This window comes from Corapipo altera, unplaced genomic scaffold (genome assembly GCF_003945725.1).
Source record: "Corapipo altera isolate COAL_440 unplaced genomic scaffold, ASM394572v1 23b, whole genome shotgun sequence".
Taxonomy (NCBI): domain Eukaryota; kingdom Metazoa; phylum Chordata; class Aves; order Passeriformes; family Pipridae; genus Corapipo; species Corapipo altera.
In genome coordinates, this window is record NW_020884885.1 from 3,388,434 (window position 1) to 3,409,624 (window position 21,191).

The following is a 21,191-nucleotide window of genomic DNA, read 5'->3' on the forward strand; positions in this document are numbered from 1 at the left end:
GGGGGGGCCGAGCGGCGGCACCGGCAGCTGCCCGCGGTCGCCGCTGACCTCACGGCCGCCCCGCCGGTGGGTGCGCGGGGCCCGCGGCGGCCTCCCCGCAAGCCGAGCGGCGCGGGGGATGCGCTGCCCGGGGCGGAGGGCGGGGATGGCGCTCGGCGCCGTTGGTTTCGGTTTCTGGCGGCGGCAGGGCCGTGCCGCCCCCGCCGGGCAGGCGCCGGCCGGAGCGAGACAAAGGCGGGCGGAGAAGCACCGGCCTCCCCGCCGCCGGCGGGCCCCGCGGGGCCACCGGGCATCGCGGTGTCGCCCCCTCTCGGGGAGCGGCACCGCTCCCGCAGGCCGGGCCCTGCCGCCCGCGCAGCCCCTCGGGGCGGGGGCGCGGTGCGTGTCGCGGGGGTTTTGCTTGGGAGCCCCCGGCCCCGGCTGCGAAGTTCTCGGGGCTCTGGGGGAGCAGGGTGGAAGGGTTGTTGAAATCGAAGGTGCTTTTCACTGGAAAGTGGCTTTTTTGACAAAAGGAATGTCTTGAAACATCTTTTTGTATTGATTGCAGCAAAACTTTATTCCAGGAAAGGCGAAATAGTTCTGAGGCAGCCCAGCATTTGCAGAGCAAAACTGGGAGGTGGGGTCCGTTCAGTGACTTACCAGCAACCTTGTGAATGACTCTTGTGTGTAAAGCCCAGAGATCAGGGATACAGATAATACAATCAGCTAAAAAATGAAGAGTTTTTCCTTTTTTAAAAATTTAATCTCAGGATGTTCACTGTTATTCAGTTTTTGGTATGGAAAAATATTCAGAATAGCTGAATTTTGGCAAAATGGAAAATTTGATTTCTCCTGTCCGCCATTTACACTGGGGTTTTGAAAATTGTCTCTAGGATGCTTAGGAGCAGGGATCCTGGGAGGCTGCTCTGTCTCACTCATCTTGAGCTGGAGCATTACACTGGGACTTCCTAGAGAGCGTTTTGCATTGCTGGTCCAAAACTACTGGGGATGTACAAACTTGTTAAGCCTCCTAATTACACAGCAGATGCAGTAAAACTCTGTTACGTGAAGTACTTCATATTGTTCTCTGGCATTGTTTGTTTGACAGGTTTGTCCTGTTTCCCTCTTAATTCTGCAAAAAAGCAGTCCCTGCAGGAGCTGATTTTTTTTGCAGGCAAGGTGGTAACAGCTCTGTGACTGACAGAGTTTGTGCGTTGGGGATTTGCAAGAATAGATTGCCCAAAGAGCTCCATTCTGGGGTTTCCAGGAACACAAATGCAATAATAATATATGTACAGTATCAGTTAGAGATGGGGCTAGCTGCCGTTTGGTGGTAAATAGGAAGTCATGGAAACAAAAACTACCATAAATTATTAGGAAAGAGAAAAGGAAGACTTACTGACATGGAATCCTTAATGCCTGTAGCCACTTCCAGCCAACACTGAGGAAAACTGTAGAAAGTCTGTAAGGTACTCTGATGCCTGTGACAAGTCCTGAAGGTCCTTCCTGAATCCCAGTGCCTAGGCCCTGTTAGAAGGTATGACCTCTTCCATGCAGGAATGTTAATTTTTCTGTGTTAGGTGACAGCAGCTTGCTACTGTGGATAATTAAGATTGTTCACTTAATATGAAAGTAGATATTTTCTCCCTGAGAAATAAATGCTCTTTGTGCATATATCTGAAAATTTTTTAGTTCTGTGTTGAGGCCCCACTGAAGAACATGGGTGTCTCCCAGTTTGTAGAAGGGGACACTGAGGTACAGGCATTTCACAGGTAGATGTCAAATTGAAAGACAAGAGTTAACTTCAAATAATTTGGTTTAACTAGTAGCTATAGCAGCTTCCTAAACAAAGATCAGCTGAACTGTTAACAAGCAGCTTATTCAATGTCTGTGAAACATCCTGAGATCCTCTGATCACAGGCGTATTGAAAAGGGGGGGTAGCATAGTCTAGTGGAAAGGAAATGGAGGGACAAGCAGATATTGAGGTACTACTGCTTGTGTGACTGAATAACTTCTTGCTGAGGCTCTGGCAACACATCCATAGACTTGGTCGGTATTGCTGTTCCCACTCTGCTGCAGGCTGATGGTGCAGGAAGAAAACAAGCTGCTTCCTTGAAGAGTTCAAGCCTTGGCATTCTTGTGGCAAGATCCCGTGGCAGTTTACGAAATGGTCAAGAGGGTCTAAAACAAGAGTATGTGGGTTGAGGGCATCCATATGGAAGTAATACTTGGTAGTGGGGACTCTGCAGTTTCACTGACAATGTCATAATGAGATGTGATGCCAAACAGTGAAAGGCAAATTTAACCTTGAAGGGAGATGCAGGCTTCTGACTTTGAGTGTGACAGGCAGAGGTTTTTGGGTAAGGTGATGAACTCAATAGCAGTGGAGCCTTTAAATTAAGATATCTTTTTACAATCTATGCTTTAATTCAGCATCTTGGAGAAGTCATAAGGAGTGAAGATGTAGGGATCCCTTTGGCCTTGTAATTCGTAAATCCGTTTATTCCCACACATCAAGAGCTGGGGAGAGGAGTTGTTTTCCAGCATCATAAATGTGCTTCTAATGCCTGACCACTTGGTTAAGACAATGACTGTCCTCAGGAGATTAGGTGTTTCAGGGCTGCTGGCAGGCACTGCATTATGTCCAGGAAGGGTGTTTCTTCTCATCGTGTAATCAGCCAGATTAATTTAATTTTTGCCTTCCCCCAAAGCATTAGAAATGAACTGAAACCGGGGACTAAGCATACCAGGAAGAAGGACGTCTGAGGGGAAAGTGGGGGAGAGGGAGAGGAGACTGTGCACTCTTCCTGAGTCGGGGGAAGACCCCCAGCTTTTTGCTATCTTCACGTTTTGTTTGTACCCTCAGAACTGTAGCTGTTGCAGAGTCTGGGGCCAGGCTTTGTAGGTTTTCTCTTTGCAGCATGGGATCAGTCACTAAAGGTCATCTGTGTGACACTCATTTGAACAGTCCTTTGCCAGTTTTAGACTTGCCACCATAGCTGTGATGCCACCATAGCTGTGATGTGGTTTTTTGTGCTCTTTGTTCGTGGTATGCAGATCTAATCTCCTTAGACTAAAGGACTTCTGTCCTTATCCAAGTTGCTGAGCTGTGTTGCAAGAAACTGCATGAAATTTTAATAAAATGATATGCAGGAGGTTTGACTAGGTTTTAGGCAAAGGAGTCCTTTCTGTTCTTAAACTGACAGTGAATAGAAGTTTTTCCTCATGGAAGATGATTGGAAAGCATCCTGAAAAAGCTTCTAAAAAGGAGAAGCTTAATGTATTGGGGAGGCTTAAAGAATGGTGGCATAGAGGAGACCTTTTTGTTCTGATGATGAAATCATAGAAATAATGGGAGATGTTATTGTTGCAAATTGTACCTCTGTCTTCAACAAATGCCATGTTTAAGAAAACAGAATTAAGTTTTGTTGTTTTGTTTTGTTTCTTTTTTCAGTCTCAAGCAGCCTGCTATTACATGGTAAGAGGAGAGGTAATGATGTGGCTAATTAAAGGGCAGCAGTGCTTCATTCCTTAGAGCTTTTTATTCTGTAGAAAATGGGTCAATTACTTAGAGAAATTGTTTGCCAACAGGAGGCAGGAAAAGCCTTTATTCCCACTCCTCACCTTCCTTTTGTGAGAAGCACTGCCTACCTCCATAGCAGTTGCAGTACCTTGCTAAGCTTTCAGATGTCAGAGCCATGTCCTGCAGATGGGGAAATGGCACCTGAGCAAACTTGTGTGTGGTCCCTTCTGTTCTGTGTGTACCTGTATAGCTGCAAATGAAGCAGTGTCCAACAGTGTTCCTGGGTTGTTCCTGGGGTGAAAGAGGTGAAGTTGAACAATACAAGTGGGAGTTCTGATTCAAAACAAAATTTACTTAAGGTGAAAGGTGAAGTATGGCATATTTCCTTGCTTCTTTTGAAAGAAGTTTGATCATCTAGTTAGCTAATGTTTTCCAGCACAGAAGGTATTACCTGCTTGTGGCTTGCTTGGTACAGGTTTGTAAATGATCCCTTTTTGCTTCCCAGATCTGCTTCCTGTATGTGTTTTAGTATTCTCTGATGACTTTATCACCTGACTGTGTTGCTTGCCCTTAGCTCTACAGGCTCAGGTATAGACTGGGTGGGGGAGCAGAGGGCTGGTTAGCCTTGTACGTCAGAAATAAACTGGTCTGCTTCTCACATTTCTGTGATGATACGTGAGGCAGGAGTATGCAGGTGGTTCCTGAGCTCCTAGGTAGGGCGGTTGTGCAGGCGACTACAAGAAGTCTTGAAAGCAAGCCAGACTGGGCAAAGGCTTTGGCTCTGCAGGAACAGATTACCAACATCTGTGCCAATTTGGAACAATGCTCTCTTTCTGGTTAGTCAGAGCCCTACATTCCTGGTTGTAAATGATACACCCAATAATGTCTAGTGTGAGCCAGAGTCTATGCACCTCACAGTCCAGCTAAAATGAGTGTAAGACTTTGCAGGTACATGCTGCTCTTTAACACATCCTTGGAGGCAGCTAGACTGCTTTAGAGGCTGGTTTGTAGGCATATCTGAATGAGCTTACCTATCAGTTACTATGTCACAAGTGTCTAATGATTGCATAAAAGAGGGAAGTGTTTTATGTTACCCTTTCTTTTTATGTTACCCTGGATTTTTATTGGTGTCAGTGCACAAGAGTTCACTACAACCTTATTTCAAAACTCCCCCGCCCTCACATGCTTCTGTCAAAGCTGGATTAAATGACTGAGGGAATCTTCCCTACCACAAATGCTGCTGTCTTGCTTTCATTGCATAAGATCCAAGCATTAGTAGTCACTAGGTAAGTGTTTATATCATAGCCTGGTGAAGCTGCTGTTTGACTCCTTCCTTGCTGGATCTTTGCTCTCAGGTGTGCCATATACTGAAGGTAGCCTGTATGAAAAATTTCTCTGGAGTACCTTTCTGTCCTGTTTTCTCTGATTCTGCTGGGAGCATGAGGATGATGAAGTACTTCTGAAGGGGGAAGCTCTGTCTTTAGTATGGGTAGCTGTGGCATAGTGCTGTGTGTACTGCCAAGTGCCTTCTGGGGATGGGGAGTCTGTTTTGATTTTTTTCATTGTGAATACATGCATATGCTGGTGGAGCCAAACTCATTTGGCTCCAGCAGCCTAGTCTGGGCTAAGTCTTGGCTGTGGCTGTGCCTATTCAGAGCTCTCGGTGAAATTGTTTGTCTCTGCTTGTGGCAGAGTGTGCCTGATGATAGTGGTATATTTGGCTGTTTCCTCTCCTGCTAACCAACATAGGAAAGCCGGGACACTTGCCTAACACACTTTGACCCACGTATTTTCTTTGTGTTTTTTATCAGCAGAGGTTTATGGTAAGGATGCTTTCCAGTAAGTTCTAGAGAAAGAGTTATTTCTTTTTGTCATTTCTGGTGTTTTCAAGATGTGTACAGTTTCCCCTAGTGGCATGATACATACCATGTGATTTGGTTTATTTTGATCCAGCAGTTCTTTCCAAGGCAGATCTCACAATTAATCTTTTAATTGGAAGTGGACTTGCCCAAGAGCTGCAGGATGTAGGGCACAGTTTATAAAAATGCCCGAATGTCTACTATGAAGACAGGAGCTGCTGTGAAGGTAATGTAATGATTCTTCAGCAATGTTGAGCTTGGCTATTGTTGCTTTTGGTTTTCCTTTGCCTCTTAATACTTTACCATGGAGATGAGATATTGAGTTTCCAAAACATCAGCCTCAGCCACTTGAGCTGACAGAGGTTAGCATGGTATTTAAGAGCACCCTGAGCAGCTAAGCACTTTCCATTCTATGCAATGGAACACTCAGGTGCATATATAAAGAAGGCAGTTCATTATGTTATATTATATGCCATATAACCTGTGGATTTACAAAAGGTTTACTTCTAGAATCTAAGTCCTCCTGTTATATAATGAGAGCCTTTTAGAAGCAATGCCTCACTTTAGTGTTTTTATTATAAAGCATTACTGCTCACCAGAAGGGCAATTAGACGCTTACTTTTTCATAGATTAGTTAGAGTGTAATTAGTTTTCAAAGATCAGATCAGTAACTAGAGCATGTTGATTTCTAAAAAGGTCATGCATGCACATTTTCTGATTTCCCTCTGATTTTTATGGTACAAACTCCAAGAGCTGCGATAATGCTTAGTATTCCAACTTCAAGTTGGGATATGCTGCCTTTGTGTGGGGTGGTGGGAGTAGGTTTTTGTTTTCTTTTTTTCTTTTCCCAGCTATATATCAAACACAGAAGGTGGGAAATTGTCCCATTCTGATGCGAAAAATGTAGTTTTCTTGGTTTGAGATCCTTGTTTGAGAAACAAGGACTGGACAATGGCATGACAATGATGAAAATTTGCTATGCTTTGGACCAGGGCTTAGCAACATTTGGGATATTAAAAAGCTGTAAGTGCTAACACCAGCACTTCCACTGCATCTTTCATTTGAGAATCTCTCTATTCTTAATAAATTTTCACTGTGTGAGGCTGGTATTATTAGTGTCATTTTGAAGACAAGTAGATATAAAATGCTTGTATAAGCACATTCAGCAAGCCAGAAAAAGGCAGAATAAAAATCAGGAATACTAATGTTTCAACTTGTTTTTGAGGTACAGTCTTGTACTTTCTTTTTTTTTTTTTTTTTTTTTCCAGAAAATAGACTCAAGGAATTAATTTTGGTAGCTTTTTTCTCCCCTTTTTTTTCCCATTGGGTTAGGCTGCATAAAAGTGAGACATTATTATGCAACATATCTAAGTGTGCATGTGATACTTGGAAAAATGGTAATCAGATAAGTTGCCAGGCAACAGTACCCTGCCTTCAATTACCAAAAAGCCAATGAGTGTGCTTTCATGATGTAACATGTGCTCTCTACTTCTTCATAAAGAAAGTGTAGGTGGAGTTTTGTAAGAGTTGCTCCTTTTTAACACATCTCCTGCTTAACCTGCCATATTGCAAGATCAGATTTGACACCAGTTTTATAGAAAGGTATTCACAGAACCTGAAATCAACAACAACAAGTTAGATGAGCTCCTAAAGATAATGAAAGGTATGTGAATAAATATGAGTAAATTACCATCCCGTCCCATAGCTCATTCTTGGGACCATGAAAAATAAGAAAATGCACAAGAGATTGATGTTAATAGGTAGAGGGCAGGAATACATGGCAAGCTGTGAGAAGTCTTAAAATGTTCGGAGTGGCCCATTGGCCCAAAAATGTTGAGAGCCATGGTAATGCATGAAAACATGAATGTAAACCCAACTGGTTCATTTTGATTGCCTTAGCAGGAGCAGAATGAAAGAAACATAAGCAGGGATGAGTGTACACAGAGGAAAAAAAAAGTGAGACTAATAATGTCAGACAGATCTAGCAGCATGAGGGAATTGGATTGTGTGTTTGTTTGAAACCTGATTTTAATTTTTTTTTAAACAGGTTGCAAGATAGCAACAAAAAATAAAGACTCTTTGCAGTTATTTTAAATGTGTTTTTGCTTTTGGCAGTAAATAGCCACAGAAGCATTTGCAGATACTGTAGTTGTATGGGGATGCCATGCATCTGCCTAAGCCTCTTCAACTACTGGGTGGTGGCATGGCTTTTAAAAGAAATCTGAACCTCTGGAGGTCTAATGTGCTTCTCAGGGCTTTGACAGAAGTTTGGAGTAGAGATAGGGGACCCACCTGGATATATCTGGGAAAGGATGCACATAACCTTGGAAATCACTTGTTTTCCTTGAGTAACTGCAAGTTTTTGCTTTCCAGAGTTGGTTTTTCAATTATTTTGTTGTTGTTGTTCCAGAAGGAACAAAAGACATTTTCATTTCAAGAGGGGGGGGACTGTGTAGCAGTGCATGCCCCAGGTGTCCCTCTGAGGTAGTTCAATCCAGTGTAGGAACAGGTTCAAAAGGCCTCACCAAAAGACATGGTGGGACTTCATTTGAAAGGGAAATCTGCATCACCCTCTGTGCAAGTCCTGCCAGAGCAGGGCGAGTTTCTTAGAAGACACATGCTCACTTTCTATTTCCAAGTTTGGCACTTTTTCCCCCGAAGAATCCCAGATAAGTCATGGAGCAATGTTGTGACTTGGTTTCTTTGTTGGACAGTTTTTTGCTGGATAGGTGCGTGGATCCGAGCTTTCTTTTTAGAGCCCTGTGGAAATAATGAAGAAGTGTAAATACTAAAATAGACAGTTGAAGGGATGCACTACTAACCAATTTCCAGTCAGGAATTTGCTTTCCTTTTTGTTTGTTTGTTCTTTGTATTCTCATTTGATGAGCACTACTGCTAAATTATGCTCATGTGCAGTCCCCAGCCTGCTGACACGAGGAATGTTGGTGTCTATGTCAGAGGAACAGTCAGAACATGGGCAAGTTTTGGGAAGCCTGAGGTTTTAGGTTTTAACTATTTTTATATAGGTAATTGAATGGTCACACTGCCATTGTTGGGGGTTTGTTTGTTTTTTCCCTCTACGATAAACATTACACATTTTTAATAATTAGTATTTTTACACAGAAAGTTCATTTATGTACAAAAGGAAAAACAAATCCCCTTTTCTGAACACCTTAAGCTTTGTATTAATCATGTGAGCTTTAAGGCTGAACCTTTCTCTTCAGCTCTACTGCTCTGCTCATGTGTATTATGACATAGTCTTTGCTAATGGAGATTTTCTTCAATGAGTATTTTCTTTCAAGTGCAGATACATGTGTGGCTAAAAGTGTAGTTTATCAATACTTGGAGTTCATAGAAATGAAGTATTTTGTGAAAGAGGAACTTCTTGCTGCTAAGTGGTGTGCTGTGAGCCAGATCTGGGAGGTGATACAGCTGAGAACTAACAGGCATTAGGGTAGCATGGGTGTAGCATTCAGATGGCTGATGAGTTCTTTGATCTGGTTCCAGGTGAAGCCCCATGAATGGCCTGAGTGCCCATGCCAGGGAAAGGGGTGAATTGAGTGGAACTGCATTGTCCTAATGTTAGATTGGCCTGAAACCTTTTGTAATGTTCACATTTCTTGTTGAAGGAGTTGGGAGTGTGTTGCAATTGGTTATTTTGTATGAGTTTGTTCCTCAGTCCTTTACATATCAAATTATATACACGTATATCTGGCTATGTAAAAAACATTCTCAGTGTTCTTGTGATTCTAGGCAAATGCTTTTAAAAATTTTGTTTGCATGTGTCTGATAAAGAGTTCAGTAGAAACCTATATCCAATGGTGACAAAATGCGTATAATGAAAATAGGTAACATGCAAATAATTTTTAGGAACATCAAAATGACAGTAATTTATACCAAAGCTAGATAACAAACAAGTTCTTTCCCAGTCTGATATACAAATACCTAGCTGTTGAAGTAGAAACTAATTCTCATGATAAGAGAGACTCCAAAGTAGATGCAAGCCTTGGTGGATAGACAGAAGGTGCTAAATGTGTCTCTATAATACCCATGTTACATTGATTTAATTAGTGGTTTTATGCTATTCATTGCTCTGTTAATCTTGGTGGGAAGGTTTTTTTGGGAGGATTAGTTATTTAATCTGCATTTTTAATTGGAGTGTTTTTGTAGTACAGTGTCATGTAAGTAAAAACAGTGTAGGTGTGGTTTTTGTTTTGTTGGTTTTTTTTTTTTTTTTAAGAAAACATTTCTCTTGAATTCCTCTTGGACTTTGGTGCTCAAAACCTCTGAGATTCAGTAAGATAGTGTGAAGAGCTCATTTGTTACACAGTCTGACATGAGTGTCCTTGCTTTAACTTCTTCGTATGCAATTAATCCAGAAAAATGCTAGGTATAGACAAGTACTTGGATTTTAGGGAGGCGAAGTTAGGAGAGAAAGGATGGGGGTGAAAAGGAGTAAACAGTGAGGCTTACTTAAAAAATTGAGGGATTGGCTGGGAAAATAGAGATAAAGTAATTTCTGACAGACCCTTCAAGGGTTAACTGAGACCCTGGCTGACATGGGGTAGCAGTGAAACTTCGGTCACTGGCTCCAGTGAAGTTGCTCCATGTGTTTGCTGTGGCTGAAGTGAAGAGTAGAAAGGCTCAGCCTCACCAGAGGAGAGGCAGCTGTCAGGGAGCTGCCCTGGGCAAGGGGCTGGTACAGGTGCTCGTCTACAGGCTCTGAAGAAGTCAGGTCTTCCAGGGCCCAGTGTACTGGAGCTAAGCTATCCGCACCCATAGCTCTTTCAGTGTTTAAAGCCTCTTTTGCATGGTGCTATGTTAAGATTAAACTGTACTTCTTTGGTTTAGGAAGGCTGTCTGGTTGGTGTATCAGCTGTTGGTCACATACACCTGGTCTGAAAGCGACTGGCGTCTGAAACACCTTCGACTTGCCGAAGGCAACCTAGTCTACCTGTGGATGCTGTGAACTAGGAGCTGACGAAAAAGTGGGAGAGCTCCAGGATCTGTCCCTGGAAAAGGTAAGGTCTGGAGGGTAAAACTAATTGGACTGCACTTGTAGACCAGAAGAACAGAGCAGTTCTCTGAGTACAGAGCTGACTGCATTGTAGATGAGACTTTGAAATTTAAGTATGTAGACTGTGAAGTTATTTCCTTTGGTTTGGACTACAGGTTGTTTTCTGGAGGTGTAAAATCTCCATTTGCATACATCACCCTTGTTTTCTGTTTACTTTGAGTCACATCATTCTGATTGCTTGTAGTTTATACTGCCAAACTTTTCAGTGTTATTGTCTCTTTAAAACCTCACACTCTGTTAGCCTTAGGCAGTTAAAACAATCAGGACAGTAGAACAGTATCTCTGAGCTAAATCAGAGCAGTAGGTAAAGAACCGAGGAGGGTTGTTCTCTCCTGTAAAAGCACAGGTGTGAGTCGGATGATGAGGAATCTATTCCTGGCCCTAACAAGCAGTGCAGTCTCTGCACCTGATTCACCAGTGTGTTACTCTACTAATCTTTTTAGCCTCATCTTGCCGCTCTCTTGAGTGCTGTGGCAGTCTGTTACATTTGCACAGACTGCATGTAAAATGCTATCAAATTGAAAGGATGAGAAAACTTGATATTGATTCTGGTAGATGAGCTGGACATTGTGGGACCAGAACAACAATCTCCAGACCCTGCAGCATTTTTTTGCACGCTCTGTGTGTCTGCAGTATGTGGTGTGGTGCCCTCGCAGGATGTTAATCATGCTCTGATACAGCATGCAAAGGTTCAGGCTACAGTATTGTTTTCCCTATTGTAGATAAGATTTCATGGATAGGTTGTGCACAGTACTTTAACTGGGAACTCACTTTGAATATATAGGTGCTACATGTATAAAATTCAGATACATGTAGCACCTTCCTCCCTCAGCCTGTCCTGTCTGGAGTGTCTCATTACCCTCTCTTGTGGTAGTGCCCAAGAGATGCTGTGTTGGGGTATACTGTTGTTCCACTGTTGTGGGTATTCTTGCTGATAGACCCCTGTCCCTCTCTGAGACTGGGAAGGAGACCCAGTCAGCTGCTGAAGGAAAGCAGCAGACTTAATTGTGGCAGTGCTAATGGTGTGGATAAGCAGGGTCAGCTGCTGCCTCGAGCTCCAGCTGTGATTTTGCTGCCCATTGTGCAGCTGAATACAGGGCTTCAGTTGTTCATCAAGTGTCATCTGTTGAGCAGTAAAGTCCAGACCAGTGCTGCAAAGTTATGACAAAGCAAGTGTCAGCAGCTTCCCGAGAAGGCTGCTGGTGATGAACTGAGCCTTGTATGAGTCCAGTAGTTTTGTCAGTGATGCAGTCATGAGTATTTCTGAAGAAAGCTGTGTCTGGCAAGCGCTCTGCTGTATGGTACTAATGCTGTGAGTAGAGCAAATGCTGCTTCTTGCCTGCCCTCAGGAACCATCAAAGAAAGTGCAGAAGTCTCCTATTACTGTTATAACAAAAAACAGAGTGCCATATGGGCACATAGAAAACATAGATCCATTGGCAGCAGAACAAGACTATGAATTATTCATTCCTCCAATGCCTCCTGTATGTTCCATCTACTCAGGCTGTTCAGGATGCTGTCTGCTGGAGTTGCAGACAGATCTGCTGCCAAAGTCATGGGGGCGTGACCCTGCAGACTGTGATCACCACTCCGTTCAGCTTGTGCTTGATGAAACTGGCTTGGGCATTGTGACATATTGAGAACATAGAAGTAACCTTTGAGCATCCCATGGGCTGTTGGTAGGAATTCTTGTAACACCAGTGAATCTGGGATGCATCTGGTAATGCCAGCCTGGGATTGTCTGTGAGGTGAGGGCAATGAGTTAGGACCAAGATGAAAGCCCTACCTGCTCTGGCCCATGATGCAAAAGGGAGGTAGGAGGGCTGCATCTTTTGTGTAGTATTGCTTTGGGTTTTCTAAGTGAACTTATACTATGTCACTTTGTTCCTAGCTCTGTCTTGCTGAGAAACCAAAGTGTCCTCTGCTAAAAGTTCCCTGAGCACAGGCAGGATTTTTCTGTCCATGCAGTGGAGAGGAGTGTATTTTTATGTCTGTTTGGGAACATGTGAAACACTTAGTTTTTCTCAACTCATTCACTAGTGGGCATTTTTCTGTGTAATGGTTGTCAATTGGCAGCTGAATGTGAGAGGCACTGAGGACTTATGAAGCTGCAGGGAGTAAATTCTCCTCTAACTCTTCCATGAACTGCTCTGAGCTCAGGTAAGAGGTGCCCACTGTGAGAGAAGGTGTTGCTGATGGTTTGTTCAGAGGCTGTTCTTCAGCATAAAATGCACATACTTAGATACAGAGGAGTTTTAAGTATTTTTTGCTTTTTCCTTCCTAGTGATTGGTATGAATATTCCTTCAGCCACTTCACATACCCAAGCTGTACCATGCATGCCATACTGCAGATTTTTGAGCATTTTTTTTTTATTTTCCTTCTACAGCTTTTAGAGTTGCTCTTGGCTATTAGGCTTTTGCTGAGAGGTGTTCAGATTTTTAGTGCAGGAAAAGCTACCTGTAACTAGCAACAGCTGTAGAAAGGATGGGCTTCTTAAAGGAAAAATGTAACCCTTGCATTTACAGCTGTCTTGTAATGTGCCCTACTCCATTTTGAGAGCACTTCAAATGTTCTTAAAGAGCTTTGTGGAAAGGAAGGAAATGTAGCTAGTCAAAATAAGACACTGTAACTTGTGTTCAGAACAGTTTTCAGCTTCTCATTATGTCAGCTAGATGGATTTGCCCTAGAGTGAGTCACCTTTGGAGTAGTCCAGAAGGTGAGGGAAGGTGTGGAGGCTAAGATAAAATCCCAGACTGCATTTGAAGTGCCTCACTGAAAGAAGTGGTGAAAGCATCCAGGGGGAAGACTGCTGAGCTGGGTTTCAAGGTTGCGTAGGTTTCACAAAGAGGGCTGTCAAGGACGAAAGGCTTGCCTCTGAAGCAGGTAAAACGTGTTTGTCATCCTGTGGTCTTGACCAAAGTAAGAAGGTGATAAACTGGAAGTATACATTTTTATTTTGTTTTTAATCAGTGAAAGAAGTAGACAGAGTAGGCAATGGATTTGTGGTTTCCATAGTGATGTAGCTGTGGAAGCTTTTGTATGGCTGAGCTTTGCCCTCACTGCAGTCACACTTGAAGGCTATGAGTGTTCAGGGAAATGTAAATATACATCAAACACGGCAGTGGCTGAAAATGCAACTGCATCTTCATGATTTGTTATGTTTGCTATGTTATCTGAATATGTGCATGTTCAGAAGCTCAGCTTATTTCTTCTTTATCTGAAACAATGCATCAAACTATATTGATACCACAGTTCTTGCTGCACCAGGCAGTGATACGTTGACCTTTGTCCTTTGCTTTCTCTCTCATACTTTCACACACATCCCAGAACACTGATGCCTGTGACTCTGCACCTACACTGATTTCACACAAGCACTGATCAGGAAATGTACACCTAACTCTTTCAGGGCATGCTAACTGATCAGGGTACTGCCTAGTGAAACTTGCAGAAGTGTACTTCCTGCTATTCTTAGCCATCAACTCGCTTGTTCCTGTCATCTGACATTAAATCATTCTTTATTTTAATGGCCACTTTGTGTGTGTTTTAATAGTCAAAATACATGACCCTTGGAGAATATTTGCATATGGAGACAGCTGTTTGTGACTGTGAATGGTTGAATTTAAGAGCCTTTTATTCTGGCTTTCAAAACAAGCTGGAGGTAGAATTTTTCAGTTTCTTAGTGATGAGATTACCAGTGGTAATCTTAGAGGTGGAGGAATGAAAATGCTCAATGTGAATGCTGGATTAGTGAATGCAATCAGTTAGGTGCATGCTAGTCCTGCATACCCACTCACATAGTTTAGTCTTCGTGGTTCACGGGCATTTATGCTTTGTCTTCTTCCATTTTACTGTAGTGCTGCTGGATGCTTTTCTTGCTGTCTCCCTAAACAAATCTCCCTTACCTTCAGCATTTGTTTTGCTTGTCTAATGGATGTAATGGGTCATCTGTTCCCTTTATAGAAAGGAACATTAATTATTTTCAGAAGGCTAATTAGGTTGCTAATGAGAAGTTCTACTGCAGAAATATTACCATTAATTACTCATTCTTAAGTGCTGTACAGAGAAGCTTATTGAATATGCTGTTAAGTACAAATTCTTGTATCTGACTTAGAGATGCTCCTTCAGGCTCCCAGAAAGAAATACTTTGGTCAGCTTGGGAATCCGTGTGACACAGATGACTGAGCAAATGAGACTGGTGCTGAGAGCTGCCTAGTCATGCAGCCTTTTGACTCAGTGTCAATTTTGTGCTTCTGTAAGTGACTGGCTGCAGTTACTCTTTGTGTTCCAGTTTTGCTTGATGACTTTTGTCAGTATTGGTAACCAATTGTGTTACTTGCCAAACCAATCTATAATTAGTTGCAGCCCTCACACCAAATAGTTTAGTCTAATTATCCAGATGGTTGCCAGAAGCACGTAGAGGTGCAGTGACTTGTCCAAGGTCATGTTGCAGATCACGACAAACCTAGTAATAAAGCAGAGGTTTTGTCAGTCCTGTGTTAGTGCACTGCACTGTTTGGCCCCTTGTGTCTCTCTTAGGGCCAGCAAAGCTCACAAGATTTGCATCAGTTTGGATATGGCTTCATGAGGCAGCACAGCTGCTCAACAACCCCATCCGTGTATCTACCTTGGCACTGACTTAGGAAGGTCCTTTTGCTTCTCCATCTGAGTCCTGGCTTCTAGTTGCTTCAATCCTTTTTTTCACCCTTTGTTGTAGAAATCTTGGTGCCTTTTAGAATTGCCCTGGGAGAGCTACTATATTCTGGATGATGTTTTAGTACTCTCAGATGAGAGTTGGGGTGGATCTCTAACTTTCCCTGCTTTTTGAGTGCTAAGCCTTCATGAAGCTCTGCAGAAGAGCTTTGCTTTTTTGTAGCATCCCCTGATGTCCAGTCCAATTCCTGAATCTGCTCTTAGCCAGACTCTTGGAATTCTTTACACACGGTGGCTCTACCAGGGAAGATGATGGGGGAAGCCTGCTGAATGGGGGCCGCGTCCATAAGAAAATGCTCCTTATGCTTTTATATACTGTCATTGTAGATCAGTAGGTCTATAGTAGGAGAAGGAAGGAAGATCTGTCAGTGTTGTGGATGCAGTGCAAAACTTCATATGTCGTACTGTGCTGTTTAAGTGTCATTAGTGTAGGTGACTCTGAAAAGTGACTTAGACAAGAAATACCCAAGAAAACTATTATCAGCATGGTATGGCAAAGTCACCCTCCATTACTCTTCAGGAACAGATGTGGACTGCTAGAACTTGTATCTGTGCTCCACATATGCAGCACTATTTTGGCTGAGGCATGTTCATTTAAAAGTTCACTTTGCATATGTGGCATTTAAGTTAACTTTGCATGTCTTTTCAGCTTTGGGAACTCTGAGAGACAGTGAAGGTACAACAAAGCAAATTGGTTAACTGCAGTAGGTTCTAAGTTAGTACAAGCCTACGCACAATGAGCATGCTTAAAATGTTAACACTTTGAACACCTCGGCATTGCTATGAACATTTGTTGTTGCATGTGTTATGACTAGTTATTATGGAAGGATATTTAGATTGCTTTACGCATGGCAGGAGATAAAAATGTAAATTCTTACTCATCTTGCCAACAGTGTATTGCTTAATACCTTGTGATTGTCATAGAAGTCCTTGGATGCTGCAGGTTTGTGTACCTCTAAAAAGGAATGGACAAGCTGACCAGAATGTGTAGCTCCAGGACTACCAATAGTAGATGCACAATTCAGGCATGAAATGACAGCTCTTAAGCATCTTACATAAACAGGGACAAGATAACATATGGTGCCTCTCTGGATCCATTTGCTATGGGTCACCTGATGCTCTGTTTGTTGAGCAGATTTTAAAGATAGTTGAAAAAGAATTTAGGGTTTGGGGTTTTTGAAGAGGGCTATTTTTTGGTGGCCAGTGTGAGCAGTATCAAACCATTTTACTTAAAACAGAGGACTTCTTTTCTAGTCTTATCACAAGACAGTTCCCAACACACAGATGAGAACTAGCATCTCTATCAACTGGCATTTTGCCCAGAGGCATGAGGTACTTATTGTTGCCCTGAAGGAAAGCAAGATAAAGAAAAAAATCTTGTTTGATAAGACCTGAAATTACCCTATGTAACCTCAAATATTTCACCCAGGTGAATAAATCACTGTTGTAGTGTAGAGTGCTTTAAGCACCTCTAAGTAGTTACTGGAAAGATGCAGGAAAGGTAGCATCAGGAATGCTCAAACTCCACTTTTGTCTTCAGGATGTGCCCATCTCTAGCTACCTTCACAAGATCTAGTAACTACAAATGGGAGCCTCTAGGGAGACAAAGCTTGTAATGAAGTTACCTTTGTTAAGTGCCTGAAATTAATTTGGGCCTCTGCATGTGTGTGTGTGTGTGTGTGTGTGCGTGCGTGTGCATAATATGTTTATATGAAATTCAAAAGCTAGTAAAACTATACCATGCAAGTAATTAATTTGTTAGAATGTTATCATATTCCAGCAACAGTGTAAGGCAGATCACTGGAAGCTGAATCTCAGCAAACAAGTCGCTGTCTGAGTTGCATTTCAGTCAGTGAGAGCTCAGTGTCTGCTCAAAGGGGGGATCAGCTCCTCACTGCTTTACTAACAACTGTGCCTCCTAAAATAACAACCAGTTGTTCAGAGTATATCTTTAAACTTTTCATGAGATGGCAGAATGAAAGCTGAAAACATAAGTTGGGAATTAAAGGCATCACAAATGAAGATCTGGGCAGAAAGTCCCTGCCAATAAATAATGTGACCCTGGGAACGTCCTGCCTGTTTGGAAGCTCTGTGGCCAATCATTAAAAGGGCAGGACACTCTTGTGTGATTCAGGACAGCCAGCACAGCTTGACCAGGGACAAGTCCTGCCTGACCAACCTAGGGGCCCTCTATGATGGAGTGGGTCCATCAGTGGACAAGGGAAGGGCTGCAGATGTCATTTATCTGGACTTCTGGAAAGCCTTTGACATGGTCCCCCACAACATCCTTCTCCCTAAATTGGAGTGACATGAATTTGATGGGTAGACTGTTTGGTGGTTAAGAAGTTGGTTGGATGGTTACATCCAGAGGGTAGTGGTCAATGGCTCAGAGTCCCTATGGACTTCAAGGAACAAGTGGTGTCCCTCAGGAGTCCATATTGGGACCAGTGCTATACTCTGCCCTCGTGAGACCCCACCTGGAGTACTGCATCCAGCTCTGGGGTCCTCAGCACAAGAAGGACAGGGACCTGTTGGAACAAGTCCAGAGGAAGGCCACGAAGATGATCCAAGGGCAGGACCACCTCTCTGCCTGGAGAAGAGAAGGTTCTGAGAAGGTAACCTTACAGCACCTTCCAGTACCTAAAGAGAGCTGGAGAGGGAATTTTTTACAAGGGCATGTAGTGATAGGCCAAGGAGTAATGGCTTGAAACTGAAAGAGAGTAGGTTTAGGTTGGATATTAGGAAGAAGTTCTTCACTATGAGGGTGATGAGGCACTGGAACAGGTTGCCCAGAGAAGTTGTGGATGCTCCATCCCCGGAAGTGTTCAAGGCCAAGTTGGATGGAGCCCTGAGAAACCTGATCTAGTGGAAGGTGTCCCTGCTGATGGTGGGTGGGTTGGAACTGGATGATCTTTGGGGTCCCTTCCAACCCAAACCATTCTGAGATTCTGTGATTTTTGTCCCCGCTGTCTAAATACGAAAGTTCAATTACATGGTAGCTGGGTAAAGCCTTAGGTTACAGTTCAATGAAAGGAAGCCAGTTGAATTGACCATCCATTAAAAGTTTTCTACTGCCTTTGGATGAGACTCCAGGATGGCAGGTTTGCCTCCATGCTGCAGAGTATGGCACAGCCCTGGTTGTTTTCCTTGCTGGTTATGCTTGCTAGGCCCCAGTGTTTCAGCTGAGAGTGTCCTGTGTTTCATAGCATTCAACTGCTAGGCTGCCACGAGACCTCAAAAAGCCTCTTCTGGGAACCACGTGAAGTCTGTTTAGCTCCGTATTCCCTTCTCTGCAAAGAATAAATGCAATATGGTTTTCTAAGGAGATGTAATCTGTTTTGCTGAATCAACTGATATTGCAAGGGAGGTAGAAGGGAGGAAATAAGTTACAGATACTCAGGCCATCTTGGACTTGAAACTGTTTGAAGTTGAGTATCATGCTTCTGTCTCTGATCTGACCAAAGCAGTAAGATCAAAGTTACTGAAAACATAGTCTGGATCTGCAGTCCTAATTATTCCTGGCATAAGCAGTTTTTGTGGATCCCAGCAGTGGGGAAAGATTGTGCACATCACAATCCCAGCTGGACGGAGACACTGGGCCATAGGTCAGTGCAGATAGTCTGGCTATATGCTGTCATTTTCCTTCTGCATGCAGCAGCTGCTTGGCTTCAGACAGGAGAGAATGCTGAAGTAAACAAGCACAGGGAGCTCCTGACTGCAAAGCAGAGTAAATTTACTTTAGTAAAACTAAAATTGTGTCTTATATCAAGAGAAGCTATTACTAATAGAGCCTTCTAAGCAGTCATCTGCAGAGAAACAGTCTTGGTTTACCTTTGCATCTGTTATTGTCAGTGGTCTCAGCATATGCAGTCATGAGTCGTAACCTTAACTTTTCTCCCAGTGCTCTCAAGGTTGTTTTTCATCCCAGAGTAGCTTTTTGGTCCATATCCCCTCGTCTTCCTCTTCCCATTATTCTATATTGCAGCAGCTTCAGCTTCCAAGCTAGTCTCTCAGAGCATCTCTCCTTAGCCAAGTGTGGATCTATACTGCCAAGTTAACCTGGCCACTGAGCAAAACTGATTGTTTTTTCCAGCTGCACTGATTCTACAAGCACTGGTGCAGGAAGATGATGTGGTTCATCTGCTCCAATGTAACTTTCCTAAGTCTGTTGCCATGTTTGGCCACAGAGAGAGTTTTTAGGTGCCTTCCCAATCTCTTGACTTCAGATGTCTTGCCCATACCTGAATGTTGCCTCTTCTCAGCGACTGCTCAGCAGCTTAACAATGAGAGGAAAATAACCTCCCTTTTTCAGGCCATTTTCTAGCCCTGTTAAGGTTCCCAGCCAGGCTGGTTTGAAGGAGTCTGTTAAACTGGGGTTTGTCGCCAGAAGAAATATGGAATGATGTATCCAGATTTTATCTTTTCACTGTAGTAGCTGTGTAAATCTATGGATCTTCATTATTATCTGCTTAGGTGATGTTAATGATTAGGAAACAGTGATGAGTTTACTTCCCTGATATCTAGCCCCTACTAGTCTTCTGCTACTAATGCACTTAAAATTTTACTTGTCCGTTCTTCTGTGTTTCCATCTATTCTACAAATACTCCAGGGTCTTTGTATCCTACTTCTTTTAATTCCATATTCTGTTCTCAAGGCAAAGTTCTTGCAAAGCTTTTCCCAGATAAATTCTTGCCAGCTTTTTCTCTCTTTCTGTGCTTTGGCTCACTGGGTCCTATAGAAGCCCCACAAATATGGTAGTAATTTTAAGACCCAAGCAAGAAAATTGCTCTGCCTTCTACTGCAGTAGCTCTGTGTGTGGTAAATGTCTTCTGTGCAGATTGACAATGAAGTGAAGAGGTGAGTGGTATTTTTACCTCCTTGCTGAGTTTAGGATTAGAGTTAGCAGTTCTTAAGGATTTTCTTTTCTAAGGTGGAAGCTTAATTCCTTTTCAGGTGTTTAGCAAGTAAGTGGTATTAACATGATGCAGTTAAATTCCATGAGTCCTGAAGCAGATGCATGTTAGCTGTTACTCACAAGAGATGGTTTAGATTTAGAATTTTTTAGAAGGCTGAATATGTAGGATCTGAGAAAAGGGTTGAATAGAAGTGGGGTCTCAGCCATAAAGTGATAGATCTATAAAGCAGTCCAAAGCTGTGGTATTGTGTTATTTCATGATCTGGGCTCGCTGTACTATTACAGGTAAATTCCTGGACTTCAGGCATTTAGAATAATCTGAAGCAACTCTGCACATACATATTGACTTTTCTGTCTTAAGGAACCCAAAGTCTTACACTTATGTAGACTAATAAATACAGACAAGTTTGTAATGCTTTGAAAATTGAAATTTGAAATTTGAAAATGCTTTCCTGTATTAGAGCAATGAATCTGTTGGTTTTATTGTGGAGACTGTTTGGTAGGGCATGGTCATTTGGACACACTGCAGTCACAAAAGGAAATGTGAAAGAAGGTTATAAACATAATATTAAATGGATCCACTTTCAGAGGGGCTCTGTAAAGGCTGGAAGTGAGCATACTCTGTAAAGTTGTGATACATAATTGGCAGGCTGAAGGTAGGAACCTAAATCTAGTAGTAGTGGTTGTAGTGTTTGTAAAATGTCACCTCAGCACAAAAATGAAAAAGTCAGAAGAAGCAATTATAGGGAAAAAAAATCTATCCCCTTCAAGTAGAGGGGAAGAGAGGGCAAATTGGCAAATCAGCCAATCAATAAAGACAATGTATAAAGCTGTCTCTATATCTTTATACATCTGTACATCTGTGGATAGAATTAAAATTATGTGGATGTAGCAGTTTGATTTGCCTTCATTAAAGCAGTTATACATGGTGCAGTGCAAACTAGAGCATCAGAGAACAGTCCAGTTCTGTGATTTGGGAGAGAGGTAGTAAGAAGCTCAGAAAGAGTTGGAAAAGAACCAAGGTGACATCAGCTCAGAGGAGATATGGGGCATCCTTATGACCCAGCTGCCTGGCTCATGAGCTGGAGTGACCGAAGCTGCAGCCAGGAGCACGTGTTACAGCTGG

The 21,191-nt window shown here is 42.7% G+C and overlaps 1 protein-coding gene across 8 annotated transcripts in view; it reads left to right on the forward strand.

The window, feature by feature from the left end:
- The window catches only part of TMEM229B (transmembrane protein 229B), a 34,453-nt gene that overhangs the window by 1,475 nt on the left and 11,787 nt on the right, over window positions 1-21,191 (forward strand). For 2 of the 8 annotated variants that reach the window (XM_027642174.1, XM_027642169.1), the window contains exon 2: window positions 10,214-10,383. The exons of 1 other annotated variant lie outside the window; for it this stretch is intronic. The gene's annotated coding sequence lies outside the window, so the exon portion shown is untranslated. Of the gene's footprint in view, window positions 1-11; window positions 67-273; window positions 379-2,193; window positions 5,589-5,667; window positions 10,115-10,213; window positions 10,384-12,136; window positions 12,188-12,515; window positions 12,600-21,191 lie in introns of those variants that run through there. 5 more of the 8 variants (XM_027642173.1, XM_027642170.1, XM_027642172.1 and 2 more) reach the window with 5 other exon arrangements.